The sequence below is a fragment of the Gossypium arboreum genome, chromosome 6 (genome assembly GCF_025698485.1).
Source record: "Gossypium arboreum isolate Shixiya-1 chromosome 6, ASM2569848v2, whole genome shotgun sequence".
NCBI classification, from domain to species: Eukaryota; Viridiplantae; Streptophyta; class Magnoliopsida; order Malvales; family Malvaceae; genus Gossypium; species Gossypium arboreum.
The window spans coordinates 134,882,713-134,906,680 of NC_069075.1; positions in this window are offsets into that span (position 1 = coordinate 134,882,713).

Here is a 23,968-nt window from a genome sequence, read left to right on the forward strand (position 1 = left end):
AGATGGCTTGATTTTCCAAGCCAATTAATGCACCAATTGTGTCAAAATTTTGGTTTAAATTTAACAAGCCATAATCTTAGCAAATGTTAAAATTGATAGCTAATTTATGCACCAAATTTTATCACTGCAAAAATTATTATCACCGATCTTCCAATTATGTGGCTATTAACTTGAAAGTCGTGCAAACTAGTATAAATAAACTTAAGTTCTAAGTCATGAAACATATCATCTTACCTAGTGAGTTGTATAATAGCTCTAGGGTAATTTTTTAAGTGAGAGTTTTAAGCTTTTTGGGTTGTGTTTTAAATGTTAAAACACTAGTAATTTTTAATTTTTTATTATAGTCAAATTTTTTATGATCTTTATCAATAGAGATAGGCTTTAAAGTTGAACCACATAAAATCGTGTATCTTTTTATTTATTCTTTTTGACACATTATTTTTTTATTGTGTCTTATTCATTCCTAATACATTTATTTGTGAACGTATTGAGATAGTTATTTCAATTCATATTCAACAATACACAAGTTCAATATTTAACTTAATTTTCTTTTTCCTAATTTTATATCTAAACATTCCAAGATATTGTCCTTTCGCTGAAAAGGAAGAAAAATTATCTCGTAAGCAACATCGATGATGCTGGCTTGACCGTATTCCAATGAGAGCCAAAGAAATGTATAAGGCATGCTAAGGCAGGCAATTAATTTTCAGCTTGAATTGGTGATATGGTTCAAGCAAATGCCACATTCTTAGAAAAAGAAAAAGATAAAGAAAAGACAAAATACTTAGAAATATTTCTTTACAGTGAAGTTTATAACTCTACAGAATTTACAGGGAAGTAGTTATCTAGAAGAACCCTGTACTATACGTTTTTCCCTCGACATGAATTTGTTACATCTCGATTAATTAAATATTCCTAGCCTGATTTTAATTTCTAAACTTTTATGTGCTGAGCTTCTGTTTCACTCAAAACGGGAGCTGCATCGATATTTTTTAAGGTTTTGGTGAAGGAGGCATTAGGAAGAGGAGGAGATGGAGAAGAGAATTTGGAAGCCGAGAGGTTGTCCGAGAACTGCAAGTAGATGAACAAACCCCATTTGAGGTTGTGCAATCCACATTGGCAGTTGCGATGGTACGGCCTCCGTTTGATCAAACAGTCTTGCATTGATATGCTTCCTTCGAAGACGCATCGGAACATAATCTCAGCTGACATTTCCGCCTCCTCCCTCTTCCTTTTATGCAAGTGTGGTGAAATAGGCTTTTGCTGTGCTCCTTCCTTGCTGTCTGGAGTGAGTATTTATTAGGAAAGCGGGAGGTTTCTGTGGTAGTTGAATCAAAGAGAGAATTACAAATCTTTTGTGTAAGGCCCAAATTTTACCCGGCCCATAAATAAATAAAATATAACAGTCCATTGCAAAATAATTTTACAAGCCCAAACTCAAGAAATCCAAAATAAACTAACCCTAGCCCACTCAAAACATTACAACACAAAACCCTAGCCTCCTTCAGCTTCAGCTGCCGCATGCCTCCTCTGCCCTTGACCAACGTCGCACGTCACCTCCTCCACGCGCGTCTGACACCTGCAAAGCAAGAAGAACACGCGACAAAGACAACAGAGCAAAGAAATAGGACAAAGAAATAGTAGATATATTGTAATATATTAGGCTATAAAAGCCTTAAAAAAAATCACCAGAGGGTCCTCTCTTTTCTTTTCTTTCGATTTTTGAATAGAAAGAAAAAAGATTGAATATTTTAAGGTGATTTACGTTTGATTTATTTTTTGGCTCCGAAGTTTTTTTCATTTTTCTTTATTTTTTATATACGAAAATAATAAAAAGGAAGAAAGGGCTCACCTCGTGTCCGCGGTCGGAGTTTAGGCAGTCAAACCTTCGGGTTCGCTGGAAATATCACCGTCGTAGATAGGGAGGCGAAGGGCCTTCCTTTTTGTTCTTTTCTCTTCTATTTTTTTTCTTTTTTTTTTGGAGAGATTCGGATATTTTTCCTTCGAATAGGTTTAGTGGGGCTGAAATCGGCCGAAAAGGGGGACTTTAGGAATGCCGGCCACCGTATACGGTGGTGGACCGATGACGGCCCAAGGTGGGGTTTGAAACCCTAATAGAGAATAAAAGGGAAAATGGGGGGTGCTTTCCTTATTTTTTTTTAAGATAATGAAGAAAAATAAAAAAAAATGAAAATTTTTAACTTAAATACAAGGGTGAAACGGTGCCGTTTTGCACCAGGGTCACCCGCGCCAAAACGGTGCCGTTTAGGGTGACCCGCGCGTGACCCAACCCGCTCCAGGGGGATCCGCGCGTTTTCACTAAATGGGCTATTTATGCCCGTAGTCCTTCCGCTTTTTTTTATTCTTTTAATTTAATCCTTTTTTTCTTTTATTTTTAAATTTGGCCATGAAATTTATTGCGTGCTTCAAATTGGTCCCTAACCCGCTGACTGGCTAAAAACAGGACGCGTGTCCAGAATTTGGTTTATTTTCCAAATCAGTCCTCCGTAGTTTGCGCGCGTTTAGTTTTAGTCCTCGCTGGCCTATTTTCTCTAATTTATAATTTGTACCCTTAATTTTTTTATTTTGATTGCAGTTCAGTCCTTAATATGCTTAATTTATTTATTTATTTATTTTTAAACTGCTATTATTATTCATTTTGAGTTATATATATATATACATATAATTTATTTTAAATCATTTTATTATTACTTATTCTTTACATATTATGTATTTTAAATTATTATCAATTATATTTTACACATGTTATTTATTTTAAGCTATTATACATATTACTTATTTTGAAATTTTTATATATCTTTGTATTTTAACCTATTATATATATATATATATATATATATATATATATATTATTCATTGTAAAAATTTTATATGTTATTTAGTTATAGTAGTTTATATGTTAATCATTTTAAATTCTTTTTATTGTTATTTATCTTGAGCTTTCCATATATTACTTATTTTAAAATATTTTTATATACTCCTTATCTTAAAACTTTTATATATGTATATGTTACTTTAGATTATATTTACATATATATTTTCATTTAAACTGTTTTTCGTATATATTTTATTTTAAATTTCTTATTTACATATTATTTATTTTAAGCTCTTTTACATGTTATTTTAAAGGGTCCTTTTTACTTTACTTTGTGTATTATTCATCTTAATTTATTTAACATGTTTTTATTTGAAATTTGCTTTATATATTATTTTACTCCAAATTGTTTTATATTTTATTCATGTTAAATCTTTTTCATCGTCGTTTATTTTGAACAATTCTTTGATATTATGAGTTTTAAATCTTAATTATTTCATTTGTTATCAATTTCAAGCTTTTATCATATTTACTTTGAATCGTTTTTGCATGTTGTTTTACTTTATTTGTCTTTGATTATTGATTGGTATTAAAAAATTACACATTGTGAATATTGCCATTACATGTTATTGAAATTATTCATTTAGCATCCTCATATTGTTGACATTCATTAACTTTGCATTTGATTCGCGTTTTATTATTCCATGCTCTATGTTATATTTTTTGTTTTATTTCATTTAAATCGCATCGTGTATGAAGTTCGAACGTATTCATCCAATATAGATCGTTTCGTTTTTAGTTCAAACAAAATAATGCACATTGTTAAATGCCATGCTTGTTATTATTCAAACGAAAAATCTTCAAAATAAGGCAATATTTTGCATTTCGGGAATTCGAGAAATCGTACCCTAACTTACGGGGTTTCGATTTTCTCGTTAAACCTAAATGGCCAAATATCCTTTTAAATTCCAAAACACATGAAACTTCAATTAAAATTAAAGACAAACTTGCGCTCGGGAGTTCAAGGTATCGCGTCCTAACTTACGGGATGTGATACTCCGATATCTCGAGACAAGGAAATCTTTAGCAACTGTTTTGATCTAATTCAAGCATTTTTAAAATCGACATAAATAAAAAGAATCGTATTTTAAATCCATTCTCGATTTTTAACTTTCGACATTAAGACACTAACTAATTAATTTGGTACCAATTTTGAGCTTGACGAGGGTGCTAATCCTTCCTCGCACGTAATCGACTCCCAAATCCATTCTCTCGAGTTTCGTAGACCAAAAACACATTTTAGTAAACTAAAATGTTTTATTAAAACAAAGGTGATCCGATCACACCTAATAAAGATTGGTGGCGACTCCGGTTTTAATTTTCATTTTCAAAAAGGAGTCGATTCCCGTTTTCAAAAAAATAGTTTCGACACTTTGCATTCAACGTTGAATACTAAGAGAATTAACATACTTGTCCAACATTGATATTGTTGTTCAAAGTCATGTTCTCCAACACTCCAACTAATGACAAACGTGTTTCACTAGGACATGGCTTCAGCTTCTCATATTAGTTATGTTTCCAAAGAGACAGTGGAAGAAAGAGTAAAAATAGAATCTGTTAGAAATTAGGTGAAGAATTAAGTGGGTTAGTTAGAGTTAACTTTGGAGTTTTCATATGGTTTTTTTCTTTTAATTATTTTGTCTTAAATCAATTTTCCAAGTCGTTAGAGGTTTCTACCAAATTAGATTCTGAAACTTAGCTTAACGGTTTTATTGTTAATAATATATGGGAATTACGAGGCGGCCCTCTCCAAGGAAGAAAGAATTCTCTTGGGGAGTGGGTTCGTTACATTGTCTTGTTTTCTAAAGGACAAAACCAAAGTTCATTTACGTTGTTATAAATTCTGGAACCCAATGAAAGCTTGCTTTCCGTGCAAAATTGATGGAGACGTACGGCTATGTGTCTCCATGAAGTGGCTCTTCTTTCACTGCTCCCTTTGTGTGTGTATATATCGGTGCTAAAATAGTTAAGTATTAATAAATAAGTATTGTGTGTAATAGTAAGTTATATTATACTTCAAATGAGAAAAAATACAATTTAAATTTTAGAAACAATATTATTGAAAAGTATAGTAAAACATAAAACATAAATGAAAGATACCACAAAAATAACTCAGTTAACTTATTTCAAAATGGAGATAGAGTTGGTTCTTCAATTTTGTTAAAGAAATTTGTCAATTCTTAAAATTAGCTTTCTTTTTTTTTCTAAAATTGTTACTAAAAGCATCTGCTAACATACGGACCGCGTATATTAAGCAGTGTGTGAAATGAAGACATATTCTTATGTTTAAGTCTTTATGTGAAAAAATAAATTCGACAGGTAAGATTTGACAAAAGCATATTTGGGTGAGAAAAGATTAACCATATTTTAATTATAAAGATCAATAAAAATATTGATACTTGAGTGAAACATAAGTTGTAACTCATATAGATCATATTGAAGATACACCAAACATCATAAATACTTCATCCAAATTTCTATGCCAAAAGACTCTTGTTGTTCTGTGAACTACAACTCCTATTATTGATGATGTAACATCCATCTTATCCTTTCTAAACAACTTGATGCAATGTGATTCTGGTGAGCAGTGTAAGGGGAGTAATATTGTTGAATTGATGTTGATTTTGGTGCTAATTATTACTTACACTATGTGTTACACTCTTAATCCGTATCTGTAGTCGGAATAGGATTATAGAGTATTACTGAACAAACACAACAGTAAACCATTCAATTCATATATCAATGCAATACATATTCTAATTTTATTCAAATACATTCATAATGTCCCTTAATCAAACCCTCAAAGCCTTAAAAAATACAATAAAAACGGTCTGGGACTAAATCGAAAATATTTAGAAAGTTTAGGAAAAAGTTAGAAAAATTTATACTGCAGGGGTCACACGGCTATATGACTAGGCCGTGTGGCTCACACGGCTAAAACACACGTCCAAGTCTCAAGCCGTGTAACATTTGAAATACGGATACACAGCCATGTCCCAGCCCGCGTCCGTGCCCATGTAACTCACTGACTAGTGTTACACGACCAAGCCACATGCCCGTGTGCCAGGCCGTGTAACTCTAGAAATGGCCTCACATGCCCATGTACTAGGTCGTGTGCTAGGCCATGCAACTTTCGAAAAGCAACCATCAATAACCTACAGGGGACACACGACCGTGTCGCATGGCTGTGTGTCACACACAACTGAGACACACGCCTATGTCTTAGGCCTTATGGTCAAGAAATAGGCCAAAATCAAGCCTTTTCTTTCACCTAATTTCAACAAGTACCAATACGCCAAATGAACGTATGATCAAGGCACCAAAACATGCCAAAATATGCATAATAAGATCATTTCAGTATACCATAAGTCCATTCAACCAATATGTCATTTAGACACCTCAATCACAATTAAGCATTCATCCTTACATTTGCATCAAAATGATCATGTTTCATCCAAAAAACCTTAACTAATTTTCATATCAACACATAACCTAATTGACCACATTTCAACCATGCCAACTCATACCACTTTGGCCATTTAACCCATGCATGAATATGGCGCTTCTTCCTCAACGTTCTTTTTTTTTTTTTACATAAATAGTCTCTTAACTCATAACTGACATGATCAAAATTTTAAAATTTTATTTCAATTATCAATATTGTTAAAAATTTTTATTAATTTATTGGTATAAAATTTTGAAATAAAAATTACTCACTCAATATCTATGTAACAAAAAAATAGCATTGTAATCAACTTGAATTTAGTGAAGAATTTTAATGATGTTCATAATTGGACTTGAATTTTGAAATTTAAAAAGTTGAGAGTTTAAATTTGTTAAAATAAAAGTATATTGACTAAATTTCAAATGTATCAAAAGTTACATAAACTTAGAGCATGTTTCAACCTTTTAATAATTATTTATAAATATAGTTTTCTTTTCTTTCTTTATTTGGTGAGAAAAAAACCTAAATTAATCCGACTAATGCTAACACTTTACTACCCTAACATTCAAATAATTTCCTGCAAAATATTTTGAATTACTATTTCTATACAGGTCCCAGCTATAAATTGTGTTATACTATTTCACGCAACTTAATGACACTTTAATAGTCTCCAAAGAGCTCCTAGCCTTGGAAAACAAAAAGATTCTTATTAGTAAGCAACCGTTGTTTATACACTAGCCATAAGAAAAGATGGACACATTGCGGACCTTAGTACTTCTAGACACCCTTCCACCTTTCATCTTGCATATTTCATGTGTTTTTTTTATCATTCAATATGTACTTTTAACTGAAAACCCCGTTTAATGTATGAATCAAGAAAATTTTATCAGAGGCTGCTAGATAACATAGCAAATGCAAAGTTAGGGCTGACACTGCAATGAAGGCTGACTGTGAATAGATTGGATAGATAGTTGTAGTAGCTGTTGGATATCCATTAATAAAGGCTCAAGCTTCCAACTTACTGTCACTTTGTTCTGTAAGATAACCTTCAATTTCTTATCCCTTTGGCAAATGCAGCCACATTGAGCCGAGCTTGACAATCATAGAGGGATCACACGAATAAGGAGAAGTCGGCATTGTAGCTTTGTATCCCCGACTATTGTACACCAAATTATTGTACAACTAGAATAGCCATGTTGTAGGCCAATTTTGGGCCTGTGTATATTAAGATTACATGGGCCCATTTATAACCCAATCCCTAAACCCATTAACCCATTTTCAAACCCATACCCGGAGCCCAATAATCAAGTCTAATTCTAATCAAATCCCCTAGCCCAAATACTACTAACCCAAAACCTAAACTTAACCTAGCCCAATACCCCAAAATTTAACCCAAATAACTACTACCCAATTTTAACCCACCTAAATTTAGCCCAACAGAAGCCCAAATCCTACCAAACCCTAGCCCATCCCAATCAAATCAACAACCAAACCCTAAGTGCGCCGCACCTAGGGTCTTCTGTCTTCTGCCGTCTGCCATGGCCACCAACTCTCCCCACTTGCCCTCTGTCACCGGATTGCTCCACCTGCACAACAAATGAAACACGCAAGCAGCAAGAATAGATTAGAGAGCAATGTAAATGGCTATAAAGGCCGATCTAAACAATTGCAAAAAGGAGAGGTTCTTAAAAATACAAAAATCAAAAGAGAAAAGCAGGCCATTCTACATCCATACAAACAACAGATTTTAAAACAAAGAAATCAGTTCAAATCGAAGGAAGAAAAACAGTAAAGCAATAAGCAGATTCAATCTAAGGTAGCCAACGTTTTTCTTTCTCATACGCGCATCAATACATTCATATATACATAAAGATTTCATTTTTATACGTATATATACATAAAAATAAAGAACATATAAAAAATAAAAAAAAGAACAAAAAAATACCCTTTTTCAAAAGTCCGACCATCGTGTACGGTGGCCGGCGGCGACGGAGGTGCGGCAGTAACAGTGGCCTTCTGGGCCGGATTCTGGACTTAGTCCAGGGAAAATGGCTCCCTCTCTCTCTCTTTTCTTCCCTCAACATGCAGAAATGACTTTTTTTTCAAAAATTTTTAACTTATATAGGGGTCTGGAACGGCGTCGTTTTAGGCCTTGCACTTAAGCACTGAAACGGCGTCGTTTCATCATGGATCGGGTCGACCCGACCCGCTCCAGCTAGGGTTCGCGCGTTTTTTTAAGGGAGGAGTTATTTGCGCGTTTAACCCCTCCGTTTTTTCGTGCTTCTACAATCAAATTTTTTCCATTTTTTAATTCGGCCCCAAAATTTATTGCACCTTTCAATTTAGTCCTTGGCTAAGCGCAGCGTTTTAACAGTTGGGAATATTGCGCTTTTGGTCCCTTTAGGTCACGCACGCATTGTAATTTGGCCCGATTTCCCTATTTTGTTTCCAATTTCACCCTAAGAATTCTGTTCTGACCTCAATTTCGTCCCTTTTTGTGTTTTTGTTCTTAAATAGCATTTGTAATATTAATTTCACTAGATTATTATTATATCATTGTTATTTATTATTATTATTATCATTGTTATATTATACCATACTTAATATTATTATTATCATATTTACTCTTATTATTTATAAATATTAGTATATATTATTATTATGTACGAATATATATATACTCTTTAGATATGGTATTTTTACCATCATTATATTTACTATTATATTTAATATATTATTATTCATTTTCCTTACTTTATTATTATGCCATACTTTCTTTTGTATTTTTACTATTATCGTTATTATTATTTTATTATTATCTATTATTTATTAATATTATTGGTACATAGATATGCATGTATGCATTTACGTAGTGTGTTGATATTTGTATTTATTATTATCATTTTTAGTATATGTATATATTATTTGTATTTTTATATATTATGTATATTATTATTTTTATCATACATATTAGTGTATATTTTTAATATCATGTTATTTATATATTTTATTACATATGTATGCATCTTTAATATATATATATAGGTATATCTTTATGTGAAATTGGTATTTTTATGTTTTTAATATTATTATTAAATTTATTTTATTCCTACTATATTTATTATTAATATTAGTACACATATTTTATTATTCTTGTATATGTAGCTTATATATAGTATTATTTTCGTATATTTATTATTCTACCTATTATTTTCACTATCATCACTTATTTTAATTTTATTTTAATGTATTTTTCATATATGTCATGTACATACATTTTCAATATTCATTTTATACATATATATGTATATATTATGTATATATTTTAACAATACAAGTTATATATATATATATTTACTATATTATGTATAGATTTCAAATACTATATATAGTATATTTCGATACTATTACTATTTATATATATATATATTACGTACATACTCTTAATATCATTATTATACGCGTATACATGTACATTCACCATTTCCATTTCATGTTTAATTCTCGTATTACGTCCAATATCGCATACATCTTTATTGTTTGTAATATTATTGTCATACTTATATTTACTTCAATATACTTCTGGATTTGTCTTCTATTTATTTTTATTTATTAATTTGCTTTGCATTATTTTAAAAATCTTATTTTTGTTTTTTAATAAGTAAGGCAATGTATCGATTTAACATTAAGACGTAGATTTCATCGCTATGTTGGATGGAATTTGTCGGCCCATATTAAAAACGAAACACTCTTCTGAAAAACTGAAAAAAACTAAAATTTCTCGTCTTTTCAATCGGATCACGACTAAATGTTACATTGAACTCGTATTTTTGAAAATCAAGACAACACGTGTTTTATAATATACCAATTTTGGGCGTCGCGAGGTTGCTAATACCTTCCTCGCGCGTAACCGACTCCCGAACCCTAATTTTTTCTCTGGATTTTGACGTAGACCTAAACTCGGCCTTCTTTTTATTTTAAAAATAAATTCATTAGGTGTCCGATCACACCTATAAAAGGATCGGTGGCGACTCCCTTTTTTATTTATTTCAAATCAAACTTCAGTTTTCAAGTTTTCACTAAATCGCCACAATTAGCGACCAAGTTAAAAATTTTCACGTCGCTACAGCTGGCGACTCCGCTGGGGACCGCATTTTTGAGAGTCGAGTTGAATTAAACGCGTGTTGTCAAAATTTTCAAAATTCCTTGTTCAAATTAATATTTAGTCGTGATCCTAAAATTGTGTTTTTAAAAAATCATATATTTGCATCATGTTGTATATATTCTTCTAACTGGTTTTATCTGGTTGTTTTTCAGCTTTAAATTATTATGGTTTTAGTTTTGGTTTAGTTTTTAAATAAAATGAAAGGTTTGGGAGTTTCTCCCCACACACCGTGCACGTGCATCTTTGCATAACATGAGCTCTATACCCGGGCTCCGCCGTTTAAGTGAAAGTAAACGCTATGCCTTCGTGAGTTAACTCGTCCTTCCGCACAGGCTAGTGAATACTTTCGGATTACATATGATTTATGCTTTCGTGAGTTAACTTGTCCCTCCGCATAGGCATAAGTAAATGTAATCCCTCGAATTGAACTCGTGAGCCTGTAATGGGCTACGACCGAGGCTTCGTACTAATCTTAGTAGATGACAGTACGGACAATTCGAGTACCTGTATAGAACTGAAACCGCATATAGTGAACCGTAGAAGCCACTTAATTAGAGCCATGCCGAACCTCCATCTGTTAATAGTCACCAAAATAAGTACATAGGAGAAACGCCTCTTCCTTTCTTATTTCTTTGACATTTACACTTTCTATTTTGATTTTCCGTAATTCATATTTGTTGTACTAACCAAGATGTTTGTCTGTGTTCTTATTTTTCATCATGCATCATAGGCATCATACTAGGAAGGTGTTGACTAGAGATCGGTTGCCAAAAAAACGGGTTTCTAATGGAAGAGTCAATTATACAAACAATCGAGAAGAATGCCGTGGTTCGGGATTGGCCTCTGAAAACTCAGAAAAAAAAAGGGATAGTCTAGTGGAGGGATGTATTGCCAATCTGCCCGAGCACGTAACTGTGAATGTTCGCCAGAATAACCTTGAAGATTTGGTTCGGGTTTGGAATCAATGGGACTCAGACACTAGGGGTATCTTTACTGAAAGATATGGGGACATAGCCAACTTGATTCTTTGTCAACGTGAGCGAACGATTGATCCAAGCCATGGTCAGATTTTGGGATCCGGCTTACCAATGTTTTACCTTCAATCGAGAAGATATAACTCCGACTATAGAGGAGTACGTTGCTTTGCTTCGTGTTGAAAATGCGCAATTCTATAAAGTATATGTGAAGGAGCCTAAGCTAATAACCTTCAAGAAGAAGTTAGTAAGATTGACAGACATGACTGACGCATGGGCCGAAAAACAGATAAAGAAGAAGAATGAAACCATTTGCATTCCATGGTCTTCCCTACGAGAATTTGTTCTGAACCATCCTGACATGTTGAAAAGGGTAAATCTATTCGCTTTAGCCATTTACGGTTTGATCATCTTCTCGAAAGTCCTTGGACACATAGAAGTTGCGGTGGTGGATTTCTTCGAAAGATTAAAACAAGGAATCAACCCTGTCCCAACTATCCTAGCCGAGACCTTCAGATCCCTGAGTAGTTGTCGGAGGAAAGGGGGAGGACGATTTATTGGATGCACACAGTTGCTCAATGTTTGGATCTTGAGTCATTTCTGGAAAGTAGAGCGCATACCGTACCACATGTTTTCAAAAACCTTCACCCCATTAGAAGCCTATATTGAGAGAGAATGGCCAAAGGATGTCACCGAAGAACATTGGGTTTCAGTTTTTCAGAACCTTCGAGCTGAAGATGTAACCTGGAGAGCACCGTGGATCCGCCCTTTGGTTCTATTATACAAGGTTGGAAATCAAGATTGAGTACCACTACTCGGGCTATGAGGAGGAATTGGATACACTCCGTTAATGGTCCAGAGGTAATTTTCTTCACGATAATTCATACCCGCCACTGGAGGATTACCGCAGTCCGAGTTTACTTTTGCGGGTGAAGACTATATGAAGAGGGTCCGAGGCGCTGCAAAATCTTAGAAGGAAGTTCATCTGATGGAGTTGGCCCTGTATGCTGATACTCTCACTCAAGATTATGACGTATGGAGAATGCAACGGGTGAATAGCCAGCGAGTTTCGTCAATGAGTTACGCCTTTCAAAATCCCTTCTTGAAGGAAATGTCGTCCGAGTTAGAAGTGGCAAGACAAGAGTTTGAACGCGAAAATACCAAGATGTCAAGAGACCTCAGTGCTCTTCAAGAAGAAAATTACCAGTTGAAGATCGACGTTCAGATTGAAAGGTCCAAAACCGAGAAAGTACAAAAAGAAGTTAAAATCGTAAGAAATGACTTGAGGGACCTCCATCTAGAAAATAAGAAATTAAGAGGCACTATAAAGAATAGTGGGCTGGGCAAGTCATCAGCAGAATGGAAAGAAGAATTAAGCAACATCAAAGGAGAGATGGAATTCTGGAAAGGGAAAGCAAAGAAAGAAGAAGAAAAGGCTGCGCGGGCTATGATGGAGCTAAGGAAGAAGAACGCCGAATATGAAGCTGTGTCTGCCGAGGTAATGACTAGTCGATCTAAGCGTCAAGAACTAAAAGAGAGGATACAAGAGTTAAAAGACATGCTGCAAGATCGTCAACAACAACTAGATACTCTCTTGAAGGCTTTGGAAGAAAAGAATAGTCAGTATGATAGAGACGTTCGTGCTTACGAAGAGGGCCTCCAAGAAAAAGAAATGCAACTTAGCTATTTGATCAATGAAGTTCGTGGGGTAACCATGCACGTGGTATAATTATCGAAAGAAGCTGAAATTCTCATTTGCCAATTCCCTCCAAGTCAAAGATCAGACATATCAGAATTCTTAGCATGAGTAAAGAAATATGGCGATATAGCTAGGAAGTTTGTGTAATGGCTGAATCGAAAATGGCAAAATGTTTTGTAATGGACTCTTTTGATGAATGAAATGCCTAAATAGGGGCTATCTTGAAATCAACACCAACTTATTGCATTTCTTTCACGACTAACATTCATGTGACATTTATGCATTCATTCATTCATTCATTACATATCCCATAATCGTTCGCTGAGGTTAAAACATACAATTCGCAGTTGTAATACCACAAGACTGGAACCACGTCATTCGTATAGAACGCGCCGACAAGCTAGAGTAATGGAGGCCGAATTCAATGAAAGGATTGAAAGGATGGAAAGAATTCAAAGGGAATTACAAGAGCAGTTGGCCAAGTCGTAGCAAGAGACAAGAGACTTAATGGTGAGATCTCGAGAAGAATCACTCGAACAAAGAGACCAAATGGCCAAGATGATGGAAATGATGTCAGCTATAGTAAAAGGAAAGGGACCTATGAACCCTGACGTTGTGGAACCACAGTCAATGGTTAATCACGATAAGGATCTGCCCCATCAGCCAAGATTTACTCCACCGCACGCCCACGCAACACAAAGAGGGTACGCTCAATGGGAGTCTACAGGCCTGGAGCAACGACCTGCGCCACCTGCTAATCTGGGGTAAGGAATGTTCGTATCAAACCCGGGGGCTAGTTCTGCTGATCCACTCGTTCCAGATTTGGACGATCCAGCAGAGATAGCCAGGTTGAAATCGGATAATCACGATGCAAATGAGAAATATAGGAGCCTAGAGGAAAGACTCAAAGCGATAGAAGGCACTGAAGTCTTCTCCGTACTAGGTGCTAAAGAACTCAGTTTGGTGCCCGATCTAATTCTGCCTCCGAAGTTCAAGGTGCCTGATTTCGAAAAGTACGATGGGGCAAGATGCCTAAAAGCGCATCTCATCATTTTCTGCCAGAAGATGACTGGCTATATGAACGAAGATAAGTTACTCATACACTGTTTTCAAGATAGTCTAGTAGGATCGGCTCTTCGGTGGTATAACCAGCTTAGTAGGGAAAAGATCCGATCTTGGAAGGACTTGGCATCAGCATTCTGTGAGCAGTACAAGCATGTATCGGATATGGTGCCAGACCGGATGACCTTGAAAATGATGGAGAAAAAGCCGTCAGAAACTTTTAGACAGTATGCGCAAAGATGGAGGGACGTCTCGGCCCAAGTGGAACCCCCACTAACAAAAACGAAGATAACCGTTCTCTTTATCAACACTTTAAAGGCGCCGTTTTATGACAAGTTGGTAGGAAGTGCCATAAAGGACTTTGCGGATATTGTGATATCCGGGGAACTTATTGAAAATACCATAAAAAGCAGTAGAATGGAAGGTCAAGAAAGTTCAAGAAGGGTAGCGCCCATGAAGAAGAAAGAACCAGAAGCTTATATGGTGGGAATGGGAAGCTGATATACCCCTAATCCATATCCAAGCCCACTCTGATCTCGAAATTATCCATTTTCGAATTTCTATTATCCCCCTCAAACCCCTTATTACCAAGCACCACCTCATTCCTATCCCGTATACGCCACGGACAACCAAAGACCCGTCACCACATTCCCACAAAACACTCTACCCGCTTAAAGCTAACCCAGAAATGAACCAAGACCAGCAAGGCCCAATCCCAAGAGGCCGCAATTTACCCCTATCCCTGTGTCGTATGGGGAACTGTACCCAAAACTCTTGGAGAAGCAATTAATATTTCCCCATTACATGGCACCCCTTAAACCTCCATATCTGAAGTGGTACGATCCAAACGTTAGTTGTGCATACCATGCTGGGAACCAGGGGCATTCCACGGAGAATTTCCTAGCCTTTAAAAGGAGAGTTCAAAGACTCATTGATGCGGGCGTCCTACGATTTGATAGTGCCAGTAACGCAACTAGGAACCCGTTCCCTAACCATACCGAAGGAAATGTGAGCGCAGTGGGGAAAGAGGACGAATGGCAAGTCAGAAGATATGTTTCGGAAATAAGGACGCCTCTACAGAAAATCTGGGAGGTACTGATTAAGAAAGGATTGCTCTGTCACCCCGATAGAATTTTCGGAGAAGAAGGTCAAAGTTTTTGCGATTTCTATGAAATTGTAAGACAAGACATTCAATCGTGTGAGGAATTTAAAAGGTTGCTTCAAGACTGGATGGACAATAAGGAGATTAAGGTCCTTAACAAAAAGGAAGAAGCCAACGAAAGAGAAGTATGCGCCTCTGACAGCCAATCATCAGGTTTCCCTTATAGTGCTGATCGGCCGTTAGTAATTTATTACGACACGAAGAAGGAGCCGGTGAAACCGAAAGTGATAATCGAAGTATCATCTCCTTTCCCTTACAAGGACGACAAGGCGGTGCTGTGGAAATATGACGTCAACATCGTCACACCTGAAGTTGAAAAGTCCGAAGCCACAACTGGAGATGTTGGGGAGGTAGGCCATTTTACCCGCAGTGGGCGGTGCTATTCTAAAGAAGTCGAGCCGGCAAAAAAGAATAGTGACTTGAAACAGAAAGGAAAAACACTAATGCATGTGACCGAAGATGAGCATGAAACTGTGCCTGAACAAGAAGCTAAAAAGCCTGTGGACGAGGAGGAAGCACAGGAGTTCTTGAAATTTATTAAGCACAGTAAGTACAATGTGGTAGAACAATTGAATAAGCAACCAGCACGAATCTCGGTTTTATCTCTACTGTTAAATTTAGAACCACACTGGAACGCTCTGCTGAAAGTGTTAAATCAAGCTTATGTGGCAAACAATATATCCGTTGAAAAGTTGGATAGGTGGGTGAACAACTTGAATGCGGATAATTTTATTTCTTTTTGTGATGATGAAATACCGCCCAATGGTAGAGGCTCAGTGAAAGCATTGCATATCACAACCCGTTGTAAGGGCTACATAATATCGAACGTGCTTATCGATAATGGGTCGGCACTCAATGTCATGCCTTTAGCCACGCTTTCCAGAATTTCGAAGGATCTGTCCTATTTAAGACCCTGTCATTCCACAGTAAGGGCATTCGATGGGACAAGGCGTGAAGTCATGGGAAAAATTGAGATCCCTCTAGAAGTGGGTCCTTACATATATGATGTCGAGTTCCAAGTCATGAAAATTACACCTTCATATAACTGCCTTTTGGGAAGACCTTGGATCCATTCCGCTGGAGCGGTCCCATCATCCCTCCATCAAAAGGTGAAATTTATCATGGATGGCTGTTTCGTCACTGTCGAGGGAGAAGAAGACATTGTAGCATCTATTTCTACTGACACACCATACATCAAAGTGAGTAAAGATGCTATAGAATGTTCCTTCCGATCTCTTGAAATTGTTAATGCCACTTTTGTCGCTGAGGGAAACAAAATTCTGGTGCCAAAACTGTCGAGAAATACCATAATGGGTGTCAGATTGACTGTAGGAAGGGGAGCTGGAGCGAGAAAAGGTTTAGGGAGATATCTGCAACGAATAGTCAGGGCTTTAAAGCCAGTACACCACAAGACCCGATACGGTTTGGGATTCCAACCGGACATACGTCAAAAATGGAAACAGTAGAAGAAAGATCAAGAAAGAAGGATCGCAAGAAACTTAGGCTGAGAAATAGAATGGGAACCCATAATGTACCCTCCTTTGTCAAAAACATTTACATCTGCAGGAATGATATACCCCGAGCAAGATAATCCACGAAGCACGATGTCATTAATTGAAAGGGGCCTTCAGAATGTCAGTATAAATGTCATTGACAAAGGAAGTGATACAATTAAAGATGTTTCAATGATACGCCCTTGTCCTCCTGGATTTGTTTTGAACAATCGGACTGCTGTGGAGCTCCTTATAGTTTCTAAATCTTCTCCAGAGTAATGCTCAATATTAATACTATTCTTTTTGTGTGCCCCTACGAAATAGTAGGGATTCTTTTGTAAGAGCTTATGATTTGCTCTTTATCATTTAAATGAACATCAATGAAGATGCATTTTGTCACGATCTTTCGCATTATCACTAATTTCATAATCATTTCCTCATTTCATAGTCTATCCTTACATTTGCCTCATGCCATGTCATAACATTTCGTTTGTTGGTTCCAATACTTGGATGCCCCTCTATAGTTTCCTTTTCTATTCAACTTTCAGGTGCTTAGATATCAACTGCATGAACAAACCCGTTACGAGTCTTGAAATCAATTTTGAGAAGGCTGTTTGTTTAGGAGAATTCGAAGCCGAAGAAAATGCTGAAGATTATGTCTCGTCTCCTGACTTGCAAAGAATGGTGGAACAAGAGGATAAACAAATTTTGCCTCATCAAGAATCTGTTGAAACAATAAATTTGGGAACTGAAGAAAGGAAGCAAGAGGTGAAGATTGGGACCTCCATTTTAGGGGGCACCAGGCATAATTTGATTGCTTTGCTCCTCGAGTACAAAGATATATTCGCATGGTCATATCAGGACATGCCAAGATTGGATGAAGATGTAGTGGTCCATAAGCTCCCATTAAAGCCAGAATGCAAACCCATTCAACAGAAGCTAAGACGGATGAGACCTGAGATGTTGTTGAAAATAAAAGAGGAAGTCAAGAAACAATTTGATACTGGCTTCCTACAAGCCTCCAAATATCCAGAATGGGTGGCTAACATAGTCCCAGTACCAAAGAAAGACGGCAAAGTACGAATGTGCGTGGATTATCGTGACCTGAATCGAGCAAGTCCTAAAGATAATTTTCCCTTACCACACATTGATACGTTGGTGGATAACACAGTAAAACATTCATTGTTTTCTTTCATGGATGGATTCTCGGGGTATAATCAGATCAAGATAGCCCCTAAGGATATGGAGAAAACTACTTTCATAACAATGTGGGGAACATTCTGCTACAAGGTAATGCTATTTGGATTGAAGAATGCTGGGGCAACATATCAGAGGGCAATGGTGACGTTATTCCATGACATGATACATAAAGAATTAGAGGTCTACATCGACGATATGATTGCTAAATCCCGAGGGGAAGAAGAGCATGTAGTGAACCTGAAGAAGTTGTTCGACTGACTGAGAAAGTTCCAGCTAAAGCTCAATCCGGCCAAATGTACGTTTGGGGCTACCTCAGGAAAATTGTTAGGCTTCATTGTCAGCAAGAGAGGTATTGAAATTGATCCAGATAAGATAAAAGCCATACAAGAACTACCACCTCCGCGCACGCAAAAGAAAGTCAGAGGATTTTTAGGGAGGTTGAACTACATTGCTCGGTTCATTGCTCAACTTACCAACCAGTGTGACCCAATCTTTCGGCTTCTTCGAAAATATAACCCGGGAGAATGGAATGAGGAATGCCAAGTGGCCTTTGATAAGATAAAACAATATTTGTCTAGTCCTCCAGTGCTAGTATCGCCAACCCCGGGAAGGCCATTGATATTGTATTTGACTGTGTTCGAGAATTCAATGGGTTGCGTACTGGGGCAACATGACGAGTAAGGAAAGAAAGAAAAGGCGATCTACTACCTCAGCAAAAAGTTCACTGAATATGAGGCAAAGTATCCGTCCATTGAAAAATACTGTTGCGCTCTGGTTTGGGTAGCTCGGAGACTTAGGCAATATATGTTGTATAATACGACATGGTTAATTTCAAAGCTGGATCCAATAAAGCATATGATGGAATCACCTGCACTCTCAGGAAGAATGACACGATGACAGATCTTACTATCGGAATACGACATTGCCTATGTAAGTCAAAAGTCGATAAAAGGAAGTGTAATAGCTGACTTTTTAGCAACTCGAACAACGGATGAATACGAGCCATTGAAATTTGATTTCCCGGATGAAGACTTGATGTGTATTATAGAAAAGGAATGCGAGTCATCAAAGGAAAAGTCATGGAAAATGAGCTTTGATGGCGCATCGAATGCCTTAAGGCATGGGATTGGAGCAGTCTTGGTAACACCAAAAGGGAACCATTATCCGTTCACTGCCAGGCTGAATTTCTTCTGTACCAACAACATAGTGGGATATGAGGCCTACATCATGGGACTTCGTGCAGCTATTGAACGAAACATCAAAATCTTAGAGGTGTATGGAGACTCAGCGTTAGTGATTTACCAAACCCGTGGAGATTGGGAAGTGAAAGATTCAAAATTAGTCAAATACAGCGATTTAGTGGCAGGACTGATTAAAGAATTCAAAGAGATAACTTTTAATTACTTCCCACGAGAAGAAAACCAATTGGCTGATGCCCTAGCCACTTTGGCTTCAATGTTCAAAGCAAACAAAGAAACAGAAATTATGCCTCTTCAAATGAGCATATATGAAGTCCCTGCACATTGTTTCAGCATTGAAAAAGAGCCAGATGGACGACCATTGTTCCATGATGTCTTAGAATATATCAAGAATCAAAGATATCCTGAACAAGCAAATGAGAACAACAAAAGGACAATCAGAAGAATGGCAGCGGGATTTGTTTTTATTGGGGACATCCTGTACAAAAGAGGAAAAGATCAGGTGCTCTTGAGATGCGTAGATGCTGTTGAAGCCAGAAAAATACTTGAAGATATCCATAAGGGAATCTGTGGGACACATGCCAATGGTTTTACTATGGCTAGGAAGATTATGAGACTCGGTTATTACTGGTTGACGATGGAAAGCGACTGCATTAGCTTCACAAAAAAACGCCATGAATGTCAAATTTATGGCGATAAGATTTATGTAGCCCCTTCGCCCCTTCATGTCATGACCTCTCCGTGGCCTTTTTCTATGTAGGGCATGGATGTTATAGGGTCAATTTCCCCAAAAGCTTCTAATGGACACCGGTTTATCTTTGTGGTTATTGATTACTTTACAAAATGGATAGAAGCCGCTTCGTTTGCCAATGTGACGAAGACTGCAGTTTGCAGGTTTTTGAAAAAGGAAATCATTTGTCGATATGGTTTGCCTGAAAGAATCATTTCAGATAATGCAATGAATCTGAACAATAAGATGATAAAGGAGGTGTGTAAACAATTTCAAATAAAGCATCATAACTCATCACCCTATCGCCCGAAAATGAACGGAGCTATTGAAGCGGCCAACAAGAATATTAAGAAGATTATTGGGAAAATGACCGAGACATATAAAGACTGGCACGAAAAGCTACCATTTGCTTTGTATGCATATCGCACATCTGTGCGGACATCTACGGGAGCAACTCCTTTCTCTCTGGTCTATGGAATGGAAGCTGTGCTACCCATCGAAGTTGAGATCCCCTCTCTACGAGTCTTAATGGAATCAAAACTAGAAGAAGCAGAATGGGTTCGAGCTCGATATGACCAGTTAAACCTTATTGAAGAAAAACGTCTGAAGGCAATCTATCATGGACAGATGTACTAGAAGAGAATGATCGCAGCCTATGATAAGAAAGTACGACTAAGAGAATTCCATGAAGGAGAACTCGTGCTGAGAAAGATTCTCCCAATACAAAAAGATCTACGAGGAAAATGGGCACCAAATTGGAAAGGACCATACGTCGTAAAAAAGGCATTCTCGGGTGGAGTTTTGATTCTCACTGAGATGGATGGGAAGGAGTTACCTAATCCAGTGAATTCAGATGCTGTGAAGAAATATTATGCCTAAAAAAAAGGGATCAAGGTGAAAACCCAAAAAGGGCGTCTTGACGAACAAAGATAATCAAGGTAAAAACCCAAAAAGGGCGTGTTGATTAACACAAAAAAATTAGGATGAAAACCCGAAAGGGCCTTCTAATGAAGCAAACACTGGTTAAAAAAAGGCAGTTGAACGGTGGGTCAAACAGCGAGACTACAGTATTTGAAACATTTCTGAAAACTCGAAATCTTCTACGCAAGAAGCCATGCTCGAAAAGATTCTTGATTGAGGAACATAGAAGAGTCCATGCGTTGAATATCTAGAGCATTTGTATCCATTGAATGCGATCCCTTTGCTCTTTATGGCATTTTTTATTATCATTGATTAACTTTCTTTGTTTGCTACATTTGAAATAAATAAATGTGAAGTATCCTTTAGTCCCTACCTAACCATTTTCATGCATCTCATTATGTGGCTCATTTACATGATAAATAGTGAAATGACATACTCTAAACAAAAGAAATGTTATGCATTACCCAGATAAGAATTTGATAAGTACAAGAGCCTCAAAGCAAGGACAAAGTTCATCCTGTACAAAAGAGTAATATCTGAGAAACGTAGATTACTCGTGAAGCTAGAGGACGGGTACAGGGCCTGAAGAGAAAGTCAAGAGTCAAAACAATGAACGCAGATCATCAAAAATCATGATAGAAAGGGGTATATGACAAACAAGCCCAAGGCGCATAGCATGATCATGTAGGCATAAAGGCATTTAAGACCAACATGTGCATATCATGATAACATCATGCATGACATACACAGGTACTCCAGCAGAGCAAGAAATTTTGAATGATAGTTATACTGGATCAAGGAAAAGACACCTGAGTTCCACCAGATGACATCTTTTGGTATTTTGATGTTTTTATTTCTGTTTTCAAACAAAAATCAATTCATATTGCTAGAGGTGAATTGAGCCTCAGGGCACGCTGAGGTATTTTCAATTTATTTTTCAAAAATATCAACTCATATTGCGAGAGGTGAGTTGAGCCTTAGGACACACTGAGGTATTTTCGATTTCCCTTTTTTTCAATTTATGCTTTTCAAAAATCAACTCATATTGTGAGAGGTGAGTTGAGCCTTAGGGCACGCTGAGGTATTTTCGATTTATGTCTTTCAAAAATCAATTCATATTGCTAGAGGTGAATTGAGCCTCGGGTCACATGCCAAGGTATTTTCAATTTATGTTTTTCAAAAATCAATTCATATTGCTAGAGGTGAATTGAGCCTTGGGTCACATGCCGAGGTATTTTCAATTTATGTTTCAAAAAAATCAACTCATATTGCGAGAGGGAAGTTGAGCCTCAGGACACGCTGAGATATTTTCAATTTCTATTTTTTTCAATTCATATTTTTAAAAAATCAACTCATATTGCGAGAGATGAGTTGAACCTCGGGTCACATGCTGAGGTATTTTCAAATTCTATTTTCATTTCTATTTTTCAAAAATCAATTCATATTTCGAGAGGTGAGTTGAACCTTGGTTCACATACGGAGGTATTTTCAATTTCTGTTTTTTCAATTTATATTTTTCAAAAATCAACTCATATTGCGAGATGTGAGTTGAACCTAGGGGCACGCTGAGGTATTTTCAAATTCTATTTTTCAAAAAATCAACTCATATTGTGAGAGGTGAGTTGAGCCTCGGGTTACATGTCGAGGTATTTTCAAAATCTGCTTTTCAATTTCAAATAGACTAACTCATATTACGAGAGGTGGGTTGAGCCTCGGCTCATGTGCTGAGCTACTTTCAATTTCTATTTTCAAAAGTCAACTCATATTGCGAGAGTCAATTCATATTGCAAGAAATGAGTTGAGCTCAGGATCACATGCCGAGCAAAGAATAAAGATTGGAGCTGATGAAGGACACCAGATTTGGCCTCCCTGAAGTCGCAGTGAAGCAGGCCAAAGTTGCAAGTCTTGTCTCCCTAAAGTTGCAGTGGAGCTGATCAAGGATATTAAATCTTGCCTTTCTAAAGTTACAGAAGAGAAAATCACAAACCTCATCTCGCTGAAGCGATAGAGAAGTGGATCGAAGTTGTAGACCTGATCTTTATGAAGCTGCATGGAAGCAGATCGAAGCCACAAATCTAATATTCTTGAAGTTACATTGGAGAAGATCGAAGCTACAAGGCGTATATCAGAAGATGCAGTGGATTGAACCAAAGCTACAAGACACAGTGGATTGGAAAGAGACTGCCTGAACAAGAAGAGCACCAACGAAGTCAATACTCAACAAGACTGGGCAAAATTGGCCTTCCTTTGTATCTTTGCTCTATTCCCGTTACACGACAATGAGCAAAGAGGGGCAGCTGTTGTAGGCTAATTTTGGGCCTGTGTATATTAATATTACATGGGCCCATTTATAACCCAATCCCTAAACCCCTTAACCCATTTCAAACCCATACCCGAAGCCTAATAATCAAGTCCAATTCTAATCAAATCCCCTAGCCCAAATACTACTAACCCAAAACCTAAACTTAACCTAGCCCAATACCCCAAAATTTAACCCAAATAACTACTACCCAATTTTGACCCACCTAAATTTAGCCCAATAGAAGCCCAAATCCTACCAAACCCTAGCCCATCCCAATCAAATCAACAACCAAACCCTAGGTGCGCCACACCTAGGGTCTTCCGTCTTCTGCTGTCTGCCATGGCCACCAACTCTCCCCACTTGCCCCCTGTCACCGGATTGCTCCACCTGCACAACAAATGAAACACGCAAGCAGCAAGAATAGATTAGAGAGCAATGTAAATGGCTATAAAGGCCGATCTAAACAATTGTAAAAAGGAAAGGTTCTTAAAAATACAAAAATCAAAAGAGAAAAGTAGGCCATTCTACATCCATACAAACAACAGATTTTAAAACAAAGAAATCAGTTCAAATCGAAAGAAGAAAAACAGTAAAGCAATAAGCAGATTCAATCTAAGGTAGCCAACGTTTTTCTTTCTCATACGCGCATCAATACATTCATATATACATAAAGATTTCATTTTTATACGTATATATACATAAAAATAAAGAACATATAAA